Here is a 17833-nt window from a genome sequence, read left to right on the forward strand (position 1 = left end):
AGTAACTCCTCACCCATATTCCTGTTAGTAACCCCAATAAAAATATTGGTTTATCGAATTGTATATTGATGCAATCTTTATACATAATTGATTCCTTTTCTGGGGTGAATTTGTTTGTGTCGTGTCTCCCCATGTAAATTCTGCCAAGTAACACCTTAATGTTTTTGAAAAGGTGACTATATGCTTTGTTAAGAAATATATTACCAAGATGCCAGAAAGTTTTACTAGAGGCTACCTATTCTGTCAACAAAATTCAGTAGGAAGACACCGAGAGTTCTATTTAGCTCATTTTGGAGGTTTAAGGTTACAAATTCACACCAACTCAGCTCTGATGAAGACCTAAAGGAATCATTTTATAACAGGAGAATGAGGAAAACAGAAAAAGTCACATAGTGAGATAAGAATCCAGAAACCCAGAAGTTACCATTTTTGTTTATTTATATTAACTCAGTCTTACATGAACTTATCAAGACCATGTATGGACTGCATCAGTGCCCCTTTCTAATGAACTCTCACTCTCTTCTTCCAACATCACCTCGCTAAAACAAAGCTTCAAACACATGAAATTTTGTGAAACACAGACTATATCCAATTCATAGTATGGATGCTTGCAAAATTAGTGAAAGGTGGTCCCTACAGTCTGTATCCAATACTGCAAAGGGTAGATTAGGAGTTGAAAGCACTACGTTGTTGATGATATGGACTGTGTATCTTTTGCTTTTAAAATTGAATCAATACTACATTACAGAGTATTTCTGTTTATTTTAAAGTTATTGCTAAAAGTAGGACCTAATGTATACTTTCAGTACCATAGATATAAGAATGTTGCAAAAAAGAATGGGCAACTGCTGTTTTTATTGGACTGATCCTTTGCTGATTTCTTTCTTTTATATTAACTATTTTGTTGACATTTCAAATGATATCCCCCTTTCCAGTTACCCCTCCACAAACCTCCCATCCAACCCCCTCCTATCCCCTACCTTTTGCCTCTATGAGGGTGCTGCTCCACCCACTTACCCACTCCTACCTCACTGCTCTAGCATCTCCCTACACTAGGGCATCAAGCCTCCACAGGACTAAGGGCCTCCCCTCCCACTGATGCCAGATAAGGCCATCCTCTGCTACATAATGTATCTGGAGCCATGAATTCCTCCATGTGTACTCTTTGGTTGGTGATTAGTCTCTGAAAGCTCTGGATGATCTGGTTAGTTGATATTGTTCTTCCTATGTGGTTGCCATCCCCTTCGGCTCCTTCAGTCCTTCCCCTAGCTCTTCCACTGGGGTCCCCAGGAGATAGAACCTGTAGAGATCACCTCCAGTAGATAAACACAGCCCCCATTTGAGGGATAGGGCCACCCATCCATATTAAAATTGTTGACCCAGAAATGTTCCTGTCCAAAGAAAAGACGGGGACAAAAAAATGGAGCAGAGGTTGAAGGAAAGGCCATCCAGAGACCACCCCACCTAGAGATCCATCCCATCTACAAATACCAAACCCTGCCACTATTGCTGATGCCAAGAAGCGCTTGCTAACAGGAGCCTGGTGTGCCTGTTCCTTGAGAGATTCTACCAGCACCTGACCAGATGCAGATACTCACACTCAACCACTGGACTGAGCGTGGGGACCCCAATGGAAGAGCTAGGGTAAGGACTGAAGGACCTTTGCTGATTTCTTGCCTATCCTCTCAGCAAGGCTGCCTCTTGCTACTGATCCACCCAGTCCTTCAATTCTCTTTTATAACTTTACTGGCCCATGAATGCACCATGCTACTACCTACCGTTCACTTACTTACTTTTGACTGTTGAGTTTGAGCTCCATGAAGTTCGGGATTTTATCTTCTAGTTTGTTGATGAATCCTTGGTATCTAGAACAGGGCTGGACAGATTCTGGGTAACCTATGAATAGTTGTTGAGTGAATGAATGAATGAATGAATGAATGAATGATTTACATGAAGGGGATAGTGAGAGTACAAAGTGACACTTTCTATTATGGAAGTGGAATATAACTACTGTGATAAGCAAGAATTCAGACTTTCAAAGCTAAAGTTTTCAAGGGCCAAAGCCACAGAACATAGTTTAATGCCACGAAAAGGACATGAATGTGGTTTCAATAAATGTCTCCAAGGCCTATGTATTAAAGGCTTGGTCCCCATCCTGAATTCATTCTCTCTCTCTCTCTCTCTCTCTCTCTCTCTCTCTCTCTCTCTCTCACCCTCCCCCCCACCTTGTGTGTGTGTGTGTGTGTGTGTGTGTGTGTGTGTGTGTGTTCGTGTTTATTTAAGTGTATGTGAATGTTGGCATGAGTTCCGGTATACACATAAATGTCAGGGTACATCTGTGGAGAGAACATTCTTGAATGTCAGACCTCAATTTGCACCTTTTTTGAGGTTCTTTATTTTGTAATTTGCTGCTGTGTATGCCAACCTATCCAATCTGTGAGCTTTTGGGTACTCTCCTGTCTCTTCTTGCTGTCTCTCTATAGATACACCAGGATTACAAAATTGAGCTACTGTACCTGGGCATGGGTTCCAGGCACTTGAATTCTGGCCCTCAGGATTACACATTTTAGTCTTTCACCCATTCCCTGAGCCCAACTTTCCCTCTCTTTTTTGAGTTATCTCAGATATTCTGTCTGCAATGGAAATCTGGGTGTCACAATGGCTTTATATTTTCTCATTAGAATGGTAAAAAGGACTTTCACTGTTACTTAGTTTCAGACCTCTAAGCTTTACTTTTCTTCTAATTCTGAATATATTTAAAAATTATCCTGGTCTGAGTGCTATTAGGCAGAATGCTTGAAATAAAGCAAAAGAAATTGATACTGCAAGTGGGAAGTTGGAATGATCCTGGATTTACACAATGGTGCTTTTCTTTTGAAGACTAAGCATCATGTGATTCTGTGACATATAGCAAGAAAGTTCTATAGTTAGGTTAGTGTCTTAGTTAACATTCCATTGCTATGAGAAAACACCATGACCAAGTCAATTCTTATAAAGGACAGCATTTCAGTGGGGCCGTCTTACCGTTTCATAGGTTTCGTCCATTATCACCATGGTGGGAAGCATGGTAGTGTGCATTCAGATTTGGTGCTGGAAGAGCTAGAGTTCTACATTTTTATCTGAAAGCAGCAGAAAGAGACTGTCCCACATTGGGTGGAGCTTGAAAATAGGAAACCTCAAATCCCACCATAACAGTGACACACTTCTTCCAACAAGGCCACACCTACTCCAAAATACCGTCACTCCATATGGGCTAAGCCCTATCTATGAGGGCCAAACTTATTCAAACCACTACAGTTAGAAGTAGGGTTGGGCTGCTATTTCATTTCGACTTCCACTTAGCCATCTAACAAGCAGTTGTGCACTCATGACTTTCTTTCTTTCTCCTGTCTGCCATTGTCCAAGCCTCCTCTATCAACTCACACATGGTACTGGATATCCTGCTGTCTTCCAAGTTCCTTGCCTGCAAGACACAGGAGAAGGGGCGTGACTAACTCTGATTGTGGCAGCCACCAGAGGCAGACTTCTCTCCAGGGCCCAATGATCCTTGCTTCGTTACAGAACTCCATGCACTGAGTAGAGGAAGGGTGTAGTGTGATTTATCTTGTGTGCCTGGACCTTTAAATAATCTCTTATTGCTTGTCAGATGTGTCCTTAAGAATTGTTAGCAGTTAGAACTACTTAGCCATAGTTCAGTGTTGGTTCGTTGCCTCTTAGATTTCTGGGAAGAGAAGATGATTTTAAAAAGGGGGGGGGGGGTTGGGGATTTAGCGCTTGCCTAGGAAGCACAAAGCCCTGGGTTCGGTCCCCAGCCCCGAAAAAAAGAACCAAAAAAAAAAAAAAAAAAAAAAAAAGCAGAGGCTGAGAAAGAGAGACCGAGTGAAATGAGAGGAGAAGTCAGTTGATGCAGAAGATATTGTTAGGAGACAGTTGAACCAGGAGAAGCTGAGCTGAGCAGATATGCTAGAAAAGTTGTTAGTTTGAAGCTGCTACTATTGGGAAACCTGGGAGAAGGGACCGTTTAAGTGGACTATTGTGGAACTAAGTGAGGAACGGTTGGGAGAAATATTTGAAGGAGCTAGGCTGTAAACTGGGAGAAATGGTTAGGAAAGAAATTAGATTCAGCAATCCCCCCCTCCCCACTGCCCTTCTTTCTCTCCTATCTAGTGTTAGAGGGTGAAACCAGGTGGATAAAACATAGGAAAAAGACAAGAAGCTTGTCTTCGCTACCCACGAAGTAGCAAAGACAAGCAGCAAGAGAAGAAATGTGGTATGATTTATCTTGTGCACCTGGCTCTTTAAGGTGTTGCCAGTTGCTAGTCAACCTTCATGAGGGTCTTCTGGGAAGTGGCCCCAGCCTGGGTACTCACTGTACCAACCTGGGTTTCCCCTTCTTTTTCAGCATTGGGCATTTTTGGAGCACAATGCCTGAGAATGTTTGACTGGGCTTCTCTTTGCTATATTTTTCTCTTAGCATTTCCTCACTTTCTATTTTTATTTTTATATGGACTCTTTTTATAACTATTACTCCAAAGGTACCTTGTTGATGATAATACCAATGCTGCCATTATAAAAACTATGCCAATATACCGGACTGGTTCCCAAGTCAAGTTGATTACAGCTGCGTAGTCATTGGCCCAGGAGCAGTTCATTCAAACTTTTTCTTAGTTCAAGTTCCTCCTCTTAGTCCAACCCTTTTCATTTCATATCCTCACCTTTTCCTCAAACTTCCCAGCCCAGGTAACACTCTCTTTATCTCTTTTTCTTCGACCTTTATTAAACTTTTCTTCATCACTGTATTTACTTGTCACTTTTATAGCTTCACAGAGTTTTCTTCCTCTGGATCCTTTTGTGAGCTGAATCAACTCCCAAAGCATCACTAATTATTCTCTGCTTCTCACAACATTTCTATTTCTCTCAACATGAAAACTTGGAGGAACCCTATACTCACGAGGTCAAACACCAATTTCTGCCACACTTTATCTTCAAATTTTTTCCTAACCTATAATATGACTTTCATTTTCCCTAAATCCTCTTGGGATCTCATCTCTAGTCAAGCATATCATCCTTCAAGTATGGTAATAAAAACCCAAATACCAGGGAAAGCCATGAGTAAGATGAAGAGCTGGAAGGAGGCAGAGACAACGGGCAGGAAATCCAAATCTCCTCTCAAAGTGTCCATTGTGATTCAAGACAATAGCCTTCCCATCAGGCCCCCTCCACAGATCTGCATCCTCATCAGTCCTCATTCCACCAGCAGGCACCAGAAATGTGACCAGACAGCTGTTGGGTCCTGATGGGTCACAAGGCTTCAAACAGGGCAGATAAATGCCACCCTGCTTGCCTGGTCCCCTCTAATGGAAGCGAAGGGCAGGCTGCATCTGCACATTGAGAACTTGCAAGAGCGGCTCTTCCAGTTCTCTGTCTGGCCAGATAAGGCCGCACCTACACTGCCCCTGCGCCTCCCACGCCCACCAGCGGTCAGGCATTTGGCCTTCTAGATGGAGAGGTGGCCAGGAACGACTAAAGAAGTAACAGAGGGAAGACTGGTGTGTGTGTGTGTGTGTGTGTGTGTGTGTGTGTGTGTGTGTGTGTGTGTGTGTGTGGTTTATTTTTGTGTGTATGTTTTCCTTTTTTCTTTTTTTTTTTTTTTGTAATTGTCTATAACTCCATAAGTGCTTTTTTTTTCTTTCTGTCTTAAATAAGTTGCAGGCTTTGGTTTGGAAATCCCTTGGGATGAAGGGCAGGACCCTGAGACTGCTGCCCCTTTGTCTGCCTTCATGGTATGGTCCCTTCCCCCAGCTCTTCCCCGACCCCATGAGCCAGGCCTCAGCCCTTCCAGCTAACCACTTCCCATGAGCCACTACTCTGATGTCAGCCTATAACCAAAGAAGCTGGGGGTTCGGGTCTGGTGACCAGTCTTCTCAGTTCCCTCAGTCAGGGTGCTCCCCACCTACAGAAAGGAGGCAACACCCTATCTGCTGCCATCAGCCCCTTCCAGAGCCCACCTGTCCTGCCCAGCCCTGTCCTGCCCTGTCATGCCCTGCTCTGCCCCATCTGGGAGTGTGGCGCTCAGGGATAGGCCAGCAGGACTGCATCCAGTACCCCTGGTAAGCAGAGATTCAAGAAAACCTCGGGGTCCTGCTTCTGGTCATATGACCCAGGAGGCGGGCCCTTGGGCACCTGAATAGAAGGAACTGGGATGGAGGGCCACCGCACCTTGCAGTCCTCCTCTGCTGATCCTCATCCAAACCCACAGCTCCTGAGTTGGCAGATTAAGCATTTTATAAATTGTATTTTAAATACATGTTTTAAACTTGGAAAAAAAACAAATACATGCCACATGCTATACTCCTTGACACAGATTGTCTTATTTTAGGGAGCAGTCCTTCATCAGAGATAGTGAGACACTACTTGAAGGCTGGGACCCTTAAGTCTGAACTGGAAACATTGGGAACTGTTATGCTTTCTCTATCATTGGAAACAATAGCAACTTACTTCCCTTAACTGGGTGGCCTGGAGGACAGATGACTAAAGGAAACAGGGAAGTCAACGATTGGGTAATAGAGAGGATCAAGAAAAGAAGAACTTCATATTTTCCCTCAGTGGCTCAACATAGAGCCTCATACTGTCTGAGAAACTCAAATTTCTTGATTCCATCTGGTCCTTGAGCTCTGTGACTGTGGTTTCTCTGGACCAGTCCATTTAAAAGGAAGCAGTATTTCCTTGCCCCATTAATTTCAGGTCTCCTGAATCGTATGTCGAGAGTCTAGGCCCTTCTTCCTTTCAGTTCAATCAAGAGGTAAGATATTAGACCTCATCAACTCTCTGTCTATGAGGATTAAAACAGTTACATATTTGCAAACATTTTCATAACCAAATGAAGCAAAACATAACCTGTCTATAAACCACTTCAAAGGGTGAGAAAACTTCCTACCTAATAAAAAGTAGATGCTCCATTTTCTCTTTACCCATGGTATCTGATTATCATCAGCAAATCTTATTTCAGCCAGAAGAATTTAAGTGAAGACAGTGTGACACCTCTTTGTGCTTTTTAATGGGACCTGGCATATTAAACCCCTGCGTATTTAATTAATATGCAGAGCATAGCCTCCAATCTGAGGAAGTAGGCACATGTTAAAGAAATGTTTACTTTAGTCTTCTGAGATCTTACCTACAATTGGCTAAATCAACCCTCAAGAAGTGCAAAGTATGGCTATGTGGGTCCAATCCTGTTTGTGTTTTCCTCTGGAAGGATACATGCATGGAATGACCCTGGAATAGGAGGATGGTCTGGAGAACAGTTATGTGGAACAACATGACAGATGCAACACCAGTCCCCTCCAGCTGGTAGGGCCACAGCTGTGCTCTACTGTGTTTTCTGTTGTGATAGGATAACATATTGGTTATATTCATCCTGGTGAAATACAAAGGGAGTATGTAGGCATGTAGGAAGTGTGTACTTTCTAAAGTTTCTAATTTTTGTTTCTTGGCTCTCCTGCCATATGGCTTCACAGTGCTTTCCATAGAGAAAGCCTTGGTGAATTCGTGTTTAAAGTTCTCATTGAACTACGCTCTGCAAGCTTACACTGTGAGATGCCTTTTAACACCCTTCTTGGTTTTGTTCAATTCCTTCACCTGTTTGGTTGTATTTTCCCATAATTCTTTAAGGAATTTTTGTGTTTCCTCTTTAAGGGCTTCTGCTTGTCTACCTGTATTGTACTATATTTCTTTAAGGGAGTTATTTATGCCCTTCTTAAAATCTTCTATCATCATGAGATGTGATTTTAAATCCAAATCATGGTTTTCCAGTGCATTTGGATATTCAGTATTTGGTTTGGTGGGAGGACCAGGCTCTGATGATGCCAAGTAGTCTTGGTTTCTGTTCCTTAGGTCCCTGCACTTGCCTCTCTCCATCAGGTTGTCTCTGGTGTTAGTTTGTCTTGTTGTCTCTGACAGTGGCATGACCCTCCTGTAAGCCTGTGTATCAACACTCCTATAGACCTGTTTTTTTTTTTTCAGCCTGATCTGGGAACAGAGAGCTGCTCCTGGGTTTGTGTGTCCTGAAGCCTCCAGGAGGGTTGTCTGGAGCAGAAAACTTGGTCTTACCTCTGCTCTCAGGTGTGTTGACACTCCTGGCGACAGACTTGAAAGTCTATTTTATTAAATATTAGAATAGCTATTCCACCTTGTTTCTTGGGTCTGTTTTTTGGAAATCCTTTTCCCAACCCTTTACTCTGAAATAATGTTGCTGAGGTGTGTTTCTTGTATGCACCAGAAAGATGGATTCTGCTTATGTGTCCGTTCTGCTAGCCTGTTACTTTTTATTGGGGAATTAAAACCATTCATGTAGAGATTTTAATAACTAATTGTTGTTAATTCTTTTTTTATTTTGATATTGGTTCTCTCTCTCTCTCTCTCTCTCTGTGTGTGTGTGTGTGTGTGTGTGTGTGTGTGTGTGTGTGTGTGTGTGTGTTTCTCTGGTTTTGAATTTGCTTCTCTGGGATTATCTATTTCCTGTGTTTTCTTGTGTGTAATTGTCCTCCTTGTGCTGGAGATTTCGTTCTAGTATCCTTTACAGTGCTGGATTAGTGGAAAGATACTGTTTAAATTTGGTTTTGTCATAGAATATCTTCATATCCATCTACAGTGATGGAAAGTTCTGATGAGCATAGTCTGGACTGATATCTGTGGTCTCTTAGTACCTGCTATATCTATCATGAGGCCCTTCTAGCTTTTAGAGTTTCAGATGAGAAATCAGGTGCAATTCTGTTAGGTCTGTCTTGTATATTACTTGGCCTTTTTCCCTTGCTGCTTGGAAAATTCTTTCTTTGTTCTGTATATTTAGCATTTTTAATTTTATGTGATGAGAGAATTTTTTGTGTTCTGATATATTCATTGTTCTGTAAGCTTCTTGTAACTTGATAGGCATCTCTTTCTTTAGATTAGGAAAATTTTCTTCTATGGTTTTGTTGAAGAATTTTCTGGGCCTTTGAGCTGAAAATCATCCTCCTCCTCCACCACCACCTCCTCCTCCTCCCCCATCTCCTCCTCCTCCACCACCTCCTCCTCCTCCTTCTATTCCTATTATTTTTAGGTTTGGTCTTTTCAAAGTGTCCCAGATTTATTGGCTGTTTTGTGTAGTAGACTTTTTAGATTTTGCATTTTCTTTGACATTTTTATATATTTCTTCTATCGTATCTTCTACACCTGAGATTCTCTCTCTTCTATCTCCTGTATTCTGTTGGTGATGCTTATGTGCCTATAGTTCCTGTTCTCTAGGTTTTCCATCTCCAGAATTATTTAGGTTTGTGGTTTTTTAAATTGCTTCCATTTCCCTTTTCACATCTTGGAGAGTTTTAGTCATAATGTTCACCTGTTTGATTGTAACTTTCTGTATTTCTTCAGTGTTATTTTCTATTTCTTTTGATGAGATTTGATTTGAAGACTATTTTATCATGTATTAAAATGTCAATCAATACCTGATTAACACTTGGGGCCATTTGCTTGGAATGCATTTATTCATCCTTTTACCTTGAAATAGTATCTATCCTTGAGGGTAAGGTGTGTTTCTTGGATGCAGCAGAAAGATGGATCCTGTTTTCTTTATTATCCTGTGTCTTCTTACTGGGGAACTGAGACCACTAATATTGAAAGTTATCAATGTGTAGTATTTATCGAGTCCTGTTATTTTGTTGTTATTGTGTGAGTTATTTTTCTGCTCTTTTGATTTACTATTCTAGAATTATTTATTTCTTCTCTTTCTTGGGTATGGTTAACCTCTTTATGTAGGCTTTGATTTTTCAAAACAAACTTTTAATAAGGATTCTAAAATGCTTTGACCCATGTAGACCTGATTAGAAGTAGTTCTTTTGGGATGATTCCAATCTTCATTAGTCAGGATACCAGCAGTCCAGTTCAGAAATATCAGTATACCGAACACAAATCAGCAGTTGTGGATCAATCCAGCAGAAACAGCCAGTCCTCCACTGAATTGGCACAAGTCAGTGGGAATAACCAGTACCAACCAGGATGCCAGGAGAAATTCATTGCTGTGCCTCTCTCAACAGAATGAAGATCAGTGATGACTGAAGACCAATGAAGCATTGCAAGGCTAGCTACACAAGCATGCCATCACTGTCCATTGAGTCCTATTTATACTCTCCCAAACATCACATGTCTTCCCACTGGTCTTGCTTCAACAAAACCTCATAAGAGTCTGCCTCAGGAAGACACCGCATGTGTCTGCATCACATGACACAATCAGAAACTTTCACTTCATATCCCCACTTTTGTTTAAAAATTGTACTTTTCCCTAACATTAACAATCTGCATACAATAATAAATAATTATAAGAACCATAAAAGTAGAGCTTTACATTATATTTTAAATAAGCAGCTTACGTTCAATACAGTCTAACAAAACCACCTTAAATATCTATAATCATACAATAATTCAAAGAAAACCTTAAATTTCTGCTGATTTATACTAAAAACAAAACAACCTTAAATTCCTATAAGTATACAATTATTCAAAAAATAAACTTAAATTTCTATCAATAATTCAAACAAAATAACCTGAAATTCCCATCAGTATACTATAATTTAAACCTACCATCCTCGATGATAAAAACCATAGCACATCAAACAACCAAAACCATCCTTTCCAACTTAAGGGATCAGGACAACCGTCTTCTTATATTTGACTCATGCTGAATTGGGGCAAAGAATTTCTGTTTGGGGCCCAAGAAAAGAATGGTTAATACAAACAAACAAATAACAACTAACTGTAGCATTTGTTACAGTCTCTGTTTTTATCCAGTCTCTGTGTTGTCTGTCAAGCCTATGTGTTGTCCAGTCTCTGTGTGGTTGATTATTTGGGCTAGTCCTTTTGAAGTTGGTGTGCATTCATATTTTGTAGAAACCAGTAACTGAAACAGTCTGTGAGGGTAAATCACTTTGGGTTTATTTGCTTTGTGAAGACATTCACAAATGTCTTCTGCTATGAGGTTTTCCCTTAAAGATTTAACTTTACAAGTTTTGTTGGTGACAATATTTTCTCATTCCCCAGAAATACATAAGAATAACCATGTTTCCATCTAATAACTATTGCAGGTTTTCATTCTAATGTCAACACATATTTATATTATGTTGGCCAAGTTTCTCAGGTTTTTGATAACCCAGCTGCTGTTGTTCCAAATTTAGACGTAGGAAGTCATTATTTAATCTGTTCCTCGGGTGGGGGGGATTTACTCTCCATTTCTTGTTTAATAAGCATCTGTTTTAAGGTACAATTGACTCTTTCTATAACTGCTTGTCCAATGGGATTATGTGGTATACCAGGAACATGTTTTATATTGTAATATGGAAATAATTATTTCATTTTATTGGATACAAATACAGGAACATTATCAGTTTTAATTTGTGCAAGTATCCCGATAATTGGCATTATTTCCAATAATAGCACAATCAGTCTTTTCAGAATTTAAAACTGTTGCCCATTGAAACCCTGAGTGTGAGTCAATGGTTTGGTGTAATATACCTTTGTTTTCCAAATTCTGCAAAATGGAAAAACGTCCATGTGCCAGATGTCATTTCTTTTGGAACCCCTTGGGTTACTACCAGCAGATAACAGAATTTGTTTGCATAGAGATCACATAGGATTTTTTTATTATTACTTCTTTGCTTGTTGCCAAGAGATGGAAAATTTTTTCTTTAAACCTCTCCTATTAATATCATGTTTTTCATGAAATTTTGAAGCTTCTAACACATTTCCTATTTTTGGTCATTTCTCTGTCTATGGTAATTGAAAGTTTTGCTGGGTATTGAAGTGAAAGCTTCTTTATATATGATGCAGATTTACAAGGTGCTTTACTGAGGCAGACTCTCATGGTATTTTGCTGAAGTAAGAACCACAGGAGAGCATGTGCTGTTTAGAAAGCATATAAACAGAACTCAATAGACAGTGATGGCTTGCTTGCATAGTATCAATTTCTTTCTTTAAGTTAGAGAAATTTTCTTCTATAATTTGTGTCAAAGATATTTTCTGGGACTTTGTATTGGGAGTTTTCTCCTCTATTTCTATTATTCTTAGGTTTGGTGTTTTTCATAGTGTCCGAAAATTCCTGGATGTTTTGTGTTAGAAAGTTTTTAGCTTTAGCATTTTCTTTGACTGGTGTATCAATTTCTTCTATGGTATCTTCTATGCCTGAGATTCTCGGTTATATCTCTTGTATTCTGTTGGTAATGCTTGTGTCTATAGTTCCTACTTTCTTTCCAAGGTTTTCCATCTCCAGGATTGCCTCAAATTGTGTTTTTTTTATTGCTTCTATTTTTCATTTCCAAGTTTTGAACAGTTTTATTCATTACTTTCATCTGTTTGATTGTAGTTTCCTGTATTTCTTAAGGGGGTTATTCATTTCCTCTTTAAAGGCCTCTGTCATCTTCATAAGATTAGATTTAAGCCCATTTTCTTCTGATTCAATTATGTTAGGATATTCTGTGCTTGCTGTAGTAGGAGAGGTGGGTTCTAGGATTGCCATATTACCCTGACTTTTGTTGATTGTTTTCTTATGCTGGTCTTTAGCCATCTGTTTGTCCCTAGTGTTGACAAGCCTGGTAGTCCCTGATGTGAGTAGGCCTGAGATTGCAGGTAGACCTGGTTGCCCTTGTGATAGCAGGCTTCCAGAGATGCAGGCAGAGCTGGTGGTTTCAGACTGCTAGTTGTCCCTGGTAAGGGGAGGTCTCCAGGGATCCTGGTAGACATGGTGGTCGCTGAAGATTTTAGGCCTCTGTTTGTCCTGGTCAGCAGCAGGCCTCCAGGGATACAAGTGGAGTTGTGGCCTGGAAAATGAAACACAAATGGGGCAGGGTGGAGCTTACTGCTGCTGGGTTTGCTCAGTGTGGCTAGCAGGTAGGGAAATCATCTGCCACCCACCTAGTCTCACCTAGTGGTTCATGATGGCTGTGGAGCCAGAAGCAGGATTCTGGGGCTTGGGAACTCAGCTGATTGTCCATAGCAACAGCAGGCCTCTAGAGATGGCAGGTGGAGCTGTCTCATTAGGAGTTCTTAATTGGTCTCTCCTGATTCTTTGGTGGAATATTTTGATCTAACATATATTCTAGATAATTAGTAGAATCTCTTCTTTACATTTTTTCAGTAGCAATTCTTTTCTTTTTTTTAACATTTAGTTATTTATTATGTATACCTCATACAGCTTTCTGCCTGCATGTATGCCTGCAGGCCAGAAGAGGGCACCAGACCTGATTATAGATGGTTGTGAGCCACCATGTGGTTGCTGGGAATTGAACTCAGGACCTCTGGAAGAGCAGACAGTGCTCTTAACTTCTGAGCCATCTCTCCAGCCCCTCGGTAGCAATTCTTAATCTCCAATGAGGCAAATTTTTCTTTACTTCATCAAACGTTTTTTCCTAAGATATCTGAATCAGCCAACAAACTATTATCCATATAATTGTAAATTATGGAATGAGGAAACTGTTTAAGAATTATTTTTAATGTCTGTTATACAAAGAATTGGCATAAAGTAGGACTATTAAATATCTCCTGTGGTAAGATTTTCCAATGTTATGCCTTTATTGGACAATTTCTATTATAAATAGATACTAAGAAAAGAAACATACCTATCATGCTTATGTAAATGGATTGCAATAAAGCAATACTTTAAATAATTAAGTATAATTGTCTATTCCTTAGTTAACAAGGAAGGCAATGAGTTTCCAGTTATAAAAAGCCCACTGACTGAAAGATTTTATTAATGGTTCTCAGATCTCCCAACATCCATCATTTGCCAAACTCCTTTTTTAATGACAACTATTGGAGAACCCCAAGGGTTAGTGGACTCTTCTATATATTGAGCCTCCTGCTGCTCCAACACTAGGCGTAGTGCCTATAGCTTTTCTTTTGTAATAGGCCATTGTTTTATCTGAACAGGTTTGTCAGTTTGCTGTTAGTGGTAGAGCAGCTAGTGGTCTACCAGCAGTGGCTCCCCATACACAGTTAAAGCATCAGCCTCTCTTCTATTTTGTTTATGAACAGCTTGAACAGTCTGTAGCTGTCTTTGATAACATCTTTTAATTTTTTTATTAGAAAAATATCCTCCTGTCTCTAAAGTTGTGGGAATGCTAATCTGTGTTTCCCATTGTTGCAATAGATCTCTTTCCTAAGTTCATGGCTTTATCTGCCATATCTTGTTCTATGCATTTAATCCATTTTAGATTTTGTTTTACCATGAACAATATACCAGTCTCTAGGAGCTATGTGGCCACACCAGATTCTAGGAATCTTCTGTTATTAAAGTTACATCTGCTCCGCTGTCCATTAATCCTTTAATCTCGGTTCCTTCTAATTATAATTTTAGCTTGGTCTCTTATCCTTTATAGTAGTTTGCCAAAATATCTGGGGGTTTTTTTCTTAAAATCTTTTGTTTTATTCCTAGGAACTGCTCTATCTCTGTTAAATAGTTTATTTACATTTTGAGCAGCTCTGTTTGTTCTATAAGGCCTTGAATTTTCTAGATGTTTTTCAGAAGTATTTTTTCTTGGTGAACAGGAAACAAATGGCTCATACTGGTTTTAGTCTGGTCTTGAGTTTCCCACCATTAAGGATTGCCTTGAATATTTTTGGATGACTGACATTCATGAGTCATATGACCATTCCTTCCACATCTTATAAATTGCATAAGAAACTTCCTCCCTGAATTATCACTATTATAGAAGAATTTATTCTTAGGTACTGTTTGGCTACAGTTTTTTAGGAGATGACTTGATTTTTCACAGCCATAGCAATGGGTGTGTACTGTGATTGTTTGTCCAGTTGTCACAACTGTATTGTGAGCATTTGTTTTTTATCTACAGTACTTTTAATCCATTCATAAAGAGGTACAGATCTTGCCCTTAAAGATCTAATAGCCTTTTTGCACTTAGCATAAACATTTTCAAAAGTTAGAGATTCAATTAAAATTTCTGTAGCAGATGGATCTGATATTGTTCTATTCAGAGCTATAGTTAATCAGTGAAAGATTCTTTTGAACCCTAGGTTATCTTTGTAAATGATTCAGCTCAACATTGTTGTTCAAGCTTGTCCAAGCATTTAAGGCTATTGTGCACATTGTTCCAGGACAGCATCCTCAAAAGTAATCTGTACTCTTAATTCGCAGTACAAACCTTCACCTAGTAATGGATTCTTTACAATGTCAATGCCTCAAGTCCTATTTCATTGCTCCACAACTGAAGCCTCCTCTTTCCATCATGCTTGCCATTAAAATTGAAGTCCAGGCTCTGGGATATCTGTCATCAAGTTTCTCCAATCTTTTGGAATTATACAATTCTTTGTGGCCCAGTTATTAATTATCTGTTTGGCATATGACGAATATAAGCCATAACTTGTTACTGCTTCCTCAAATCTTTTTAAATTTTTGCCTCTATAGGTTGTTACTCTAATTGTTGATTACCCTGGAGTTACATTCATCTCCTACTAATTACTCTATTAAGGATGAAAACAGCATTTTTTTAAAATCTGATATAGACTTCCCTTTTGAAGTCTTGTTAGAAAGACTGAAGGTTCTACCCTTCCTTCTTCTGTATTTTATAATCTGCTTTATTTTTGCTTATAATTCCTTGTAACTTTTCTTCTAAAATGTTTCCAATTTTTATTATTTCCCTTTTCTAGTATCTCTATTATCTTAAAATTCTCCTCAATTTTGCTTACAAATTTCTCTAATTTTTCTTCTTTTTTTTGTTAAAAAACTTTATTGGATATATTTTTTATTTACATTTCTTTTTTTTATTAACTTGAGTATTTCTTATATACATTTCGAGTGTTATTCCCTTTCCCGGTATCCGGGCAAACATCCCCCTCCCCCCTCCCCTTCCTTATGGGTGTTCCCCTCCCAACCCTCCCCCCATTGCCGCCCTCCCCCCACCAGTCTAGTTCACTGGGGGTTCAGTCTTAGCAGGACCCAGGGCTTCCCCTTCCACTGGTGCTCTTACTAGGATATTCATTACTACCTATGAGGTCAGAGTCCAGGGTCAGTCCATGTATATCCTTTAGGTAGTGGCTTAGTCCCTGGAAGCTCTGGTTGCTTGGCATTGTTGTACATATGGGGTCTCGAGCCCCTTCAAGCTCTTCCAGTTCTTTCTCTGATTCCTTCAACGGGGGACCTATTCTCAGTTCAGTGGTTTGCTGCTGGCATTCGCCTCTGTATTTGCTGTATTCTGGCTGTGTCTCTCAGGAGAGATCTACATCCGGCTCCTGTCGGTCTGCACTTCTTTGCTTCATCCATCTTGTCTAATTGGGTGGCTGTATATGTATGGGCCACATGTGGGGCAGGCTCTGAATGGGTGTTCCTTCAGTCTCTGTTTTAATCTTTGCCTCTCCCTTCCCTGCCAAGGGTATTCTTTTTCCTCATTTAAAGGAGTGAAGCATTCACATTTTGATCATCCGTCTTGAGTTTCGTTTGTTCTAGGGATCTAGGGTAATTCAAGCATTTGGGCTAATAGCCACTTATCAATGAGTGCATACCATGTATGTCTTTCTGTGATTGGGTTAGTTCACTCAGGATGATATTTTCCAGTTCCAACCATTTGCCTACGAATTTCATAAAGTCATTGTTTTTGATAGCTGAGTAATATTCCATTGTGTAGATGTACCACATTTTCTGTATCCATTCCTCTATTGAAGGGCATCTGGGTTCTTTCCAGTTTCTGGCTATTATAAATAAGGCTGCAATGAACATAGTGGAGCACGTGTCTTTTTTATATGTTGGGGCATCTTTTGGGTATATGCCCAAGAGAGGTATAGCTGGATCCTCAGGCAGTTCAATGTCCAATTTTCTGAGGAACCTCAATACTGATTTCCAGAATGGTTCTACCAGTCTGCAATCCCACCAACAATGGAGGAGTGTTCCTCTTTCTCCACATCCTCGCCAGCATCTGCTGTCACCTGAGTTTTTGATCTTAGCCATTCTCACTGGTGTGAGGTGAAATCTCAGGGTTGTTTTGATTTGCATTTCCCTTATGACTAAAGATGTTGAACATTTCTTTAGGTGTTTCTCAGCCATTCGGCATTCCTCAGCTGTGAATTCTTTGTTTAGCTCTGAACCCCATTTTTAATAGGGTTATTTGTTTCCCTGTGCTCTAACTTCTTGAGTTCTTTGTATATTTTGGATATAAGGCCTCTATCTGTTGTAGGATTGGTAAAGATCTTTTCCCAATCTGTTGGTTGCCGTTTTGTCCTGACCACAGTGTCCTTTGCCTTACAGAAGCTTTGCAGTTTTATGAGATCCCATTTGTCGATTCTTGATCTTAGAGCGTAAGCCATTGGTGTTTTGTTTAGGAAATTTTTTCCAGTGCCCATGTGTTCCAGATGCTTCCCTAGTTTTTCTTCTATTAGTTTGACTGTGTCTGGTTTGATGTGGAGGTCCTTGATCCACTTGGACTTAAGCTTTGTACAGGGTAATAAGCATGGATCGATCTGCATTCTTCTACATGCTGACCTCCAGTTGAACCAGCACCATTTGCTGAAAATGCTATCTTTTTTCCATTGGATGGTTTTGGCTCCTTTGTCAAAAATCAAGTGACCATAGGTGTGTGGGTTCATTTCTGGGTCTTCAATTCTATTCCATTGGTCTGTCTGTCTGTCTCTGTACCAATACCATGCAGTTTTTATCACTATTGCTCTGTAATACTGCTTGAGTTCAGGGATAGTGATTCCCCCTGAAGTCCTTTTATTGGTGAGGATAGTTTTAGCTATCCTGGGTTTTTTGTTATTCCAGATGAATTTGCAAATTGTTCTGTCTAACTCTTTGAAGAATTGG

This window comes from Rattus norvegicus, chromosome 8 (assembly GCF_036323735.1).
Source record: "Rattus norvegicus strain BN/NHsdMcwi chromosome 8, GRCr8, whole genome shotgun sequence".
Classification (NCBI taxonomy): domain Eukaryota; kingdom Metazoa; phylum Chordata; class Mammalia; order Rodentia; family Muridae; genus Rattus; species Rattus norvegicus.